A 7,594-nucleotide genomic window follows, 5' to 3' on the forward strand; every position below is an offset into this window, starting at 1 on the left:
GTTAAGCTTTAAAGGACAATCAGAAGTTCGAGGAGGTGGGGACTTCCCTGGTGGTCCAGTAGTTAAAACTCCTCACTGCCAATACAGGGGGCATGGGTTCAGGGGCACAGGTTCGATCCCTGGTCAGGGGAGCTGAGGTCCCACACACCACACAACGTGGCCAAAAGAAATTAAAAAAAAAAAAAAGAGGTTCAGGTAGGTGGGGAGAGCGGTGCTATAGGAAAAATCCAGAGTTCATAATAGTAGTTCTTACAAGTGAAGTACAGAGACTGAGTGGGAGGGAAATGAGGGAATAAAAGCTACAGAAATGCCCCACTTCTAACACTCCTAGCATCTGTATATGCAGACACTGCCACCCTCATCTCCTCTTGACCTGCAATGTCAGCCCAGGGGAATCACAAACCAGACTGGCTGCAGGTCTGGGGTGAGAATTTGGGGAAGGAGAAGAAATTACTAAGGGAAGAACCAGATGAACACAGATGGGATGGTACTGTGAGCTCTTGCTGAAAATATATGAAGTTCCCCTAGAGAACCAGTAACTCCAAAGGAAAGAGGACGGGGCTTCACAGCCAGATCTGGTATCTTCCCCACCAGCCTCCCGACTCACCCCTCAGGCTGCACTTGACCTTGGCATGAAGTCTCCTCCCAGCCCCTTCTCCCTCAAGGCTGACCCCAGAAGGGCAGCCTGACCTCAGATCTCTTGACAGGCACGCTATGTGCAGGGATGGGGGCCAGTCCCACAGTTTACCTGCATCCCATGAGGGTGGTATTTCTTGGAACCCTTTGAAAGCTGGATCTGTTTAGGTTGCGTTGAGTGATTCCCACCCCGCCTCACCCGGAGGAGCAAACTGATTTCCTCCTGGTTCACAGGTCTGCCCTCTGCGGTGACCTAGGTCTGTGGGTCTTACACTGGCTTCCATTGTTGAACACAGCTTCAAAATCCTACTGCTCTGTGGCTAATGCTCCGTCTGACCAGCCCCAGCCAGCACTCAAGCCCCTCAAAGTGAAGGCTCTCCTGTCTTATCACAGGCAGCTTAGAGCAATGATTAGATGTTTTGGAGTGTCAACTAAGATAAACTTCTTGGAGTCAGTTTACAGTCTCCTTGTCTCTCCAAAATTAAAAAAAAGAATTTAGAGGAAACATATTTCTTGTGGGCCAACATTCATCTCTTTCAGAGCTTCAAACACTCATTAGACACCACTGCTTCCCAGGTAGCCAGTGTAAAGATGCTTAAGATCAGAGCAAATACAGAGAAATGAAAATAAGCCCACCACAACTAAACTTGCTGTGATCAGTGTCCACAGCTCAGGTTACAACCTACAGAGGAAGGCAGTAGTACCCTTTGTGGTCTACACTCTGGCTCTCTTGGAAGAAAACTTTATTCCAGGAAGAAAATCTATACAAGTTGCATAGGGTGAGAGTGAAAGTGTTAGCATCTCGGTCACGTCCAACTCTTTTTGCAATCACATGGACTGTAGACCACCAGGCCCCTCTGCCCATGGAATTTTCCAGGAAAGAATACTGGAGTGGATTGCCATTCCCTTCTCCAGGGGATCTTCCCAACTCAAGGATTGAACCTGGGTCCTCAATGGCAGGCAGATTCTTTACCGCCTGAGCCAACCAGGGAAGACTTGCATAAGGTAGACCAGTAGTTCTCAACTGGAAGGGATCTTGACCCGATCCTATGGGATATTTGGCAATGTCCAAAAATATTTTTTGATTGTCACAGCTAGAGAGGGGATTCTACTGGTATGGGTTGGCGGTGCTGTAAAACATTCTACAATACACAGGAACCACTGCCGCCCACAACAAAGAATTATCTGGTCCAAAATGTCAATAAGGCCAAGACTGAGAGCCTGTGTTAGACTGTGTAAGGAAAAGATGTGTTCTCTTCCCTCTGTGGCTGGAAGTTGGTGCCCCTGCTAACCTGCTCTCATGAAGACTAACAACAGTCTCCCTCTCCTTTCACAAGTCCAGAGACCAGCAAGTCCAGTCCCATCATTTACAGATGAGAAAACATGAGGCTCTGAGAGCAAAGTGACTTCCCTGAAGAACTCAAGTGAGCAGAGTAGAAGCTGGCTATCGAGCCCCCAAGGTCATTTCTCCCACCTTGCGTCCATCCACTAGACCCAGCTCCTCCACAGCACCTCATTTCCAGCCAGACTGTTGGTGCCACAAGTTACAAAATAAAGCTTCTATGGGAAAGGACTTTTTTGTCTCCAAAAATCTTGGATCTTTCAAGGGTGTGTGTGTGTGTGTGTGTGTGTGTCTGAGAAGGGTACTGGGAAAGAAGGGTTTGAATCCAGCTTTTTGGAATGAGCCAGTGAAGTAGCAGCTGCCCAAGGCAGTGGCACTGAGAGCAGATGGACAATTAAGAGACGGTGTTGGTGGACCTCGAGGTTACATACAAAGTCAGCCAAGTCCAGCGGAGGAAGACCAACACATGGTATCACTTACGTGAGAAATCTTAAAATACAAATCAACTTATTTACAAAACAAAAACAGACTCACAGACATAGAAAACAAACTTATGGTCACCAAAGGGAAAAGGCAAGGAGGAGGGGTAAATTAGGATTATGGGATTAATAGAAACACACTACTATATATAAAATAGATAAACAACAAGGACCTACCATATAGCAGAAGCAACTACATTCAATATCTTGTAATAACCTATAATGGAAAAGAATCTGAAATTGTACACCTGAAACCACCACAGTGTTATAAATCAACAATAGTTAAATAAAAATAAAATGAAATGAAAAAAAAAAGTGAAGAAAGGAAACAGTGATACTAAGAGACCAAAGACAGAAATACAAGTGAAAGTTAATTCAACTTTAATAGACTGTTTGGTCCATTGTCCAGGCAAGACCATGGAACAGGCCTTGGAGGAAGGGGCAGATTATGTTAAGGGCGGGTCTGATGGAGCCATGGTTAAGGCCCAGGATATCTGTATGTGTAGCTGGCCTTTTGGAATGTTCAGCACAGAGTGAGCCTCTTCTGCACTGCAAGGTTCAGAGACCCTTAAACAGTGATCTAGGGGCAGCTCCTGACTTGATAGAACCTTTGGAGGTGAGGAGGCCTTTTGGGACCACACGGTATAAGCGACGTACCTATGCATGGATCTGATGCCCTGGGTTGCCTGACAGACTCCAGATTGATTGCAAGGAGAATAAAGAGGCTCTTGAGAGAATAATCCCCGGTGAGGGAGGGAGGCGTCTGGGAAGGAGGGGCGCGCCAGCCCAGGCAGGAGAGGGAGTGAGTGCAGAATGGAGTGATGGGTTCTCTACGATGCAACACCCTTCCCTATCCTCCACTCCCTTCTCAACCTTCAACCCCAGCATGTAGGTGCCTTAGGAAGAGGAAGTCTGAAGGGTAAACCTCAAGACCTGAGTCATTTTGGGCTACAGTCCCTGTGCTAGGGGCCCGTGCAGTGGTTTCTCCCCTCCCACTCATCCCCCTGAAAATAGATCAGGCCAGTTTGCAGAGAAAGACATTTTTTAATAGACTGAGAGAGAGAAAGGTGTACATGAACTGGAGAGACACAGTGGCAAGCCCCAGAAAGCAACCAAGAGCAAACCCCAGAAGTCAAGGTCTGATTAGCACCACCACTGGGGCAATGGACAGCATGAACTTTAGAGCAAAGGAGAGACAGAGTTCTCACTCCTCCAGGGCCCTCCTCAATCTTCCTCCATCTCCACCTGTTGCCCTTGAGGAGTTTATGTACCTTCTCTGAGCTTCAAGTTCCTCCTCCTTAAAATAGAGTTCTTGTAAAGACTTAAAGGGGGCTTCCCTGGTAGCTCAGGGGGTACAGAATCCGCTTGTAATGCAGGAAATGTGGGTTCAATGCCTGGGTCAGGAAGATCTTCAGGCAATGGGAATGGCAAACTCATTCCAGTATTCTTGCCTGGAGAATTTCATGGACAGAGGAGCCTAGAGGGCTACAGTCCTGGGGTCGCAAAGAGTCAGATAGGACTGAGTCACACACACACACACACACACACACACACACACACACACACAGAATTCCTGCAAAACACTTAACACTCAGCACAATTGCTATAGACTAAATATGTGTGTCCATCCCAACCCTGTCTACCACCAAAATTCACATGTTGAAATCTAATCACCAATGAGCTGGTATTAGGAGGTGAAGACTTTGGAGGAGAATAGGTTATAATGATGGAGCCCTCATAATTGGGATTAGTGCCTTCATAAAAGGTCCTGGTGGCTCAGACAGTAAAGAATCTGCCTGCAATGCAGGAGACCAGGGTTTGATCCCTGGATTGGGAGGATCCCCTGGAGACGGGAACAGCAACCCACTCCAGTATTCTTGCCTGGAGAATCCATGGACAGAGGAGCCTGGCAGACTATAGTTCATGGACTCACAAAGAGACTTCAGAGAGCGCCTTTACCCTTTCTGCCGTGTAAGGACTCAAGGGAAAGACAGCCATCTATGAACCAGGAAATGGGCCCTTGGCAGACCCCAAATCAGTTGGGACCTGATCTTGGATTTTTCCAGCTTCTAGAATTGTGAGAAATAAACTTTGGTCATTTATAAGCTACCTGGTCTATGGTATTTTGTTATAGCAGGGACTGACCAAGACAACAGTGCTGGGGAGATATAGCATATTCTCAAAGAAGGGATAGAGGTCATCACTACGGGGAGCTATTCAGAGCATCAGTTGCAGTGAGAGTAGGTGACTGGAGTCAGGCTAGGAAAGAATGGACTCCAGATGGGCCTGGATGACAACAAGCAGCCAAAAAAGTCAGAGGTAAAGTTTGGGTCAGTGCAGCAGAGGCCAGGACTGGGCTGCGATTGTGGCGTCCACAGATCGGCCATCTGAGGCAGGTGATGCTAGTGAGGGAGAAGGGACTGCATCAGCAGAGGATGGTAGAAAGGCCAGGGGAGGCCAAAATACCCTCTGTGCAGGGAGAGCTCTTTCAGAGCCACAGGAAGAGGGAATGTATGGCCCATCGGTTCAGTAAACATCATCAAGAGGAAGGAAAGCTAAGGTCCAGCCCAACAAGAGGAAGCTACTGACTCAGCTGACCTATGGACAAACTGGATCTTGCCAAGGATTCACAAGACTGGGGAGCACTAAGAATGTGAATTTTTTTACAAAATTTTTTTTTAATTATTTATTTATTTGGCTGCACCGGGCCTTAGTTGTGGCAAGCAGGATCTTTGATCTTTGTTGTAGCATGAGGGATTTTTAGCTGTGGCATGCGAACTCTTTATTGTGGCCTGTGGGAACTAGGTTCCCCACCAGGAATCAAACCTGAGCCCCCTGCAGTGGGAACTCAGAGTCTTAGCCACTGAACCACCAGGAAAGTCCAAGAATGTCATAAATGTCTTAAAATGTCTCTTGAACATATGAAAAGATGTTCAGTCACACTGTAAAAAGAAAAGTTCAACAAACTATGATTTCTCTATCAGAAGGACAAAAAATAAGTTTAAACATGAGAACCACCCTGTACATTGTGGGAAGTTAATCTGAGTATATCTCTATGGAAGATTGTTTGCACTATCTATCAAAACTACAAATGCACACACTGTTGGACCCAGCAATTCTTTTTTTAGGAATGTGTTCTCTAGTGGTACTTGTTGCTGCTGCTGCTGCCGCTGCTAAGTCGCTTCAGTTGTGTCCGACCCTGTGCGACCCCATAGGCGGCAGCCCACCAGGCTCCCCCGTCCCTGGGATTTTCCAGGCAAGAATACTGGAGTGGGTTGCCATTTCCTTCTCCAATGCATGAAAGTGAAAAGGGAAAGTGAAGTTCCTCAGTCATGTCCAACTCTTAGCGACCATATGGACTGCAGCCCACCAGGCTCCTCCGTCCATGGGATTTCCCAGGCAAGAGGACTGGAGTGGGGTGCCATTGCCTTCTCCGGTGGTACTTGTTACATATGTGTAAAATGATCTACACAGAAAGTTGTTCACTGGTTTCTCAGAAAGAATTTTTTAAACAAAACTAAATTTTGAGTAAATAAGTGACAGCCGTTAAAATAGAGACACTTGGTACCCTTTGACCATCACCTCCCTGTCTCCCCCTGCACCGAGCCCCTGGTGATGGCCGCTCTGCTCTGCCTCTGTGAGTTTAAGTACCTCGTATTCCACCTATAAGTGAGATCACACACATTTGTCTTTCTGTGTTTGGCTTATTTCACTTAGCATAACATCCTCCAAGTTCGTCCATGCTGTCACAGATGGTGAGATGTCCTTCCTTCTTTAGCTTCTGTGTAATTCTGGACTAAAAAAGTCATTTTAATGGCTTTGCTCCTTTTTTATGAAGAAAGAAATGACAACCCACTCCAATATCCTTGCCTGGAGAATTCCATGGATAGAAGAGCCTGCGAGGCTACAGTCCATGGTGTTGCAAAGAGTCAGACACGACTGAGAGACTATCATTCACTTACTCACTCTTTTTTTAACCAAATACATTTGTCTTTTTATTTTCCTTAATACCCTTTCCTTCTTCCTTGCATTGCTATCCACCCAGATCAAGTTTTTGATTTGCAGAGACTAGAATTCTGTGATTAATATGCTCTGTGGGAGAGAAAAACACTGGTGAGATACAGCAGATACCACAGGGAAGCAGTAACCAAGATTCAAAAGAATTCCTTGGTGGTCCAGTGGTTAAGAAGACTCCATGTTTCCACTGTCTAAGAGGGAGGTTCAATCCGTGGTCAGGGAACTAAGGTCCTCCAAGCCGTGGGACATGCCAAATAAGATTTTAAAAAATACAATCTACAGAGCATCTCCAGAGAGGCGCCAGAGTAGGGGTAGGGGAGAACCCAACCCAACCCTGACTCGGAATCACAAGTGAAGATACACAACAGCAAATCATCAGGGAGACATTCCATTTGATATCTAAAAGAGATGAAAATGTTTGCAATTTCCTAGAAGGAGGATTATTAATCGGAGGATCTAACAACAAACTGTTTTATAGACATTATGCAACATTATATTTTGTCTTCTGTGTGGATTCTTCAGAAAGTGAACTTGGCATTTTAGATCTAATTCAAGTATTTGCGGAAACATTAGACAAGTGTTTTGAAAACGTCTGTGAACTGGATTTAACTTTCCATGTAGACGAGGTTCACAATATTCTTGCAGAAATAGTGATGGGAGAATGGTATTGGAGACCAACATGAATGAGATTGTTACACAAATTGATGCATAAAATGAACTGGAGAAACCTGAGGCTGGCTTAGCAGGAGCTCCAGCCCGTGCTGTATCAGCTATAAAGAATATGAATCTTCCTGAGATCCCAAGAAATATTGACATTGGTGACATCAGTATAAAAGTGCCAAACCTGCCCTCTTTTAAATAAAAAACTAAAAAGGCCACTCCCAGGTAAAATCCAGGGGAAAAAAAATCATCCAAGTTTACCATGCGGTCGTTTACCAAAAATAGAGGAGGAGAGTCTTAACTTTTACTCTTGGATTTAAGTCAAGGTACTGTATAGATGTAATGTAAAATCAGTATGGAAGTTCAATGTTGCTTTTCTTGCTCAGTGGTTTTGGAGAAATTAAGTAGTTCCAGTGTGATTTTTTTTCCTTTATTTTCTAAACTGCATTCCCGTGGCCAC

At 45.5% G+C, this 7,594-nt stretch overlaps 1 pseudogene; it reads left to right on the top strand.

Annotated features, from left to right (window-relative positions):
* Positions 1–2,874: 2,874 nt before the first annotated feature.
* Positions 2,875–7,352, top strand: LOC120880814 (annotated as a pseudogene).
* The last annotated feature ends 242 nt before the right edge of the window (positions 7,353–7,594 follow it).

This window comes from Oryx dammah, unplaced genomic scaffold (assembly GCF_014754425.2).
Source record: "Oryx dammah isolate SB20612 unplaced genomic scaffold, SCBI_Odam_1.1 HiC_scaffold_22, whole genome shotgun sequence".
Classification (NCBI taxonomy): Eukaryota; Metazoa; Chordata; class Mammalia; order Artiodactyla; family Bovidae; genus Oryx; species Oryx dammah.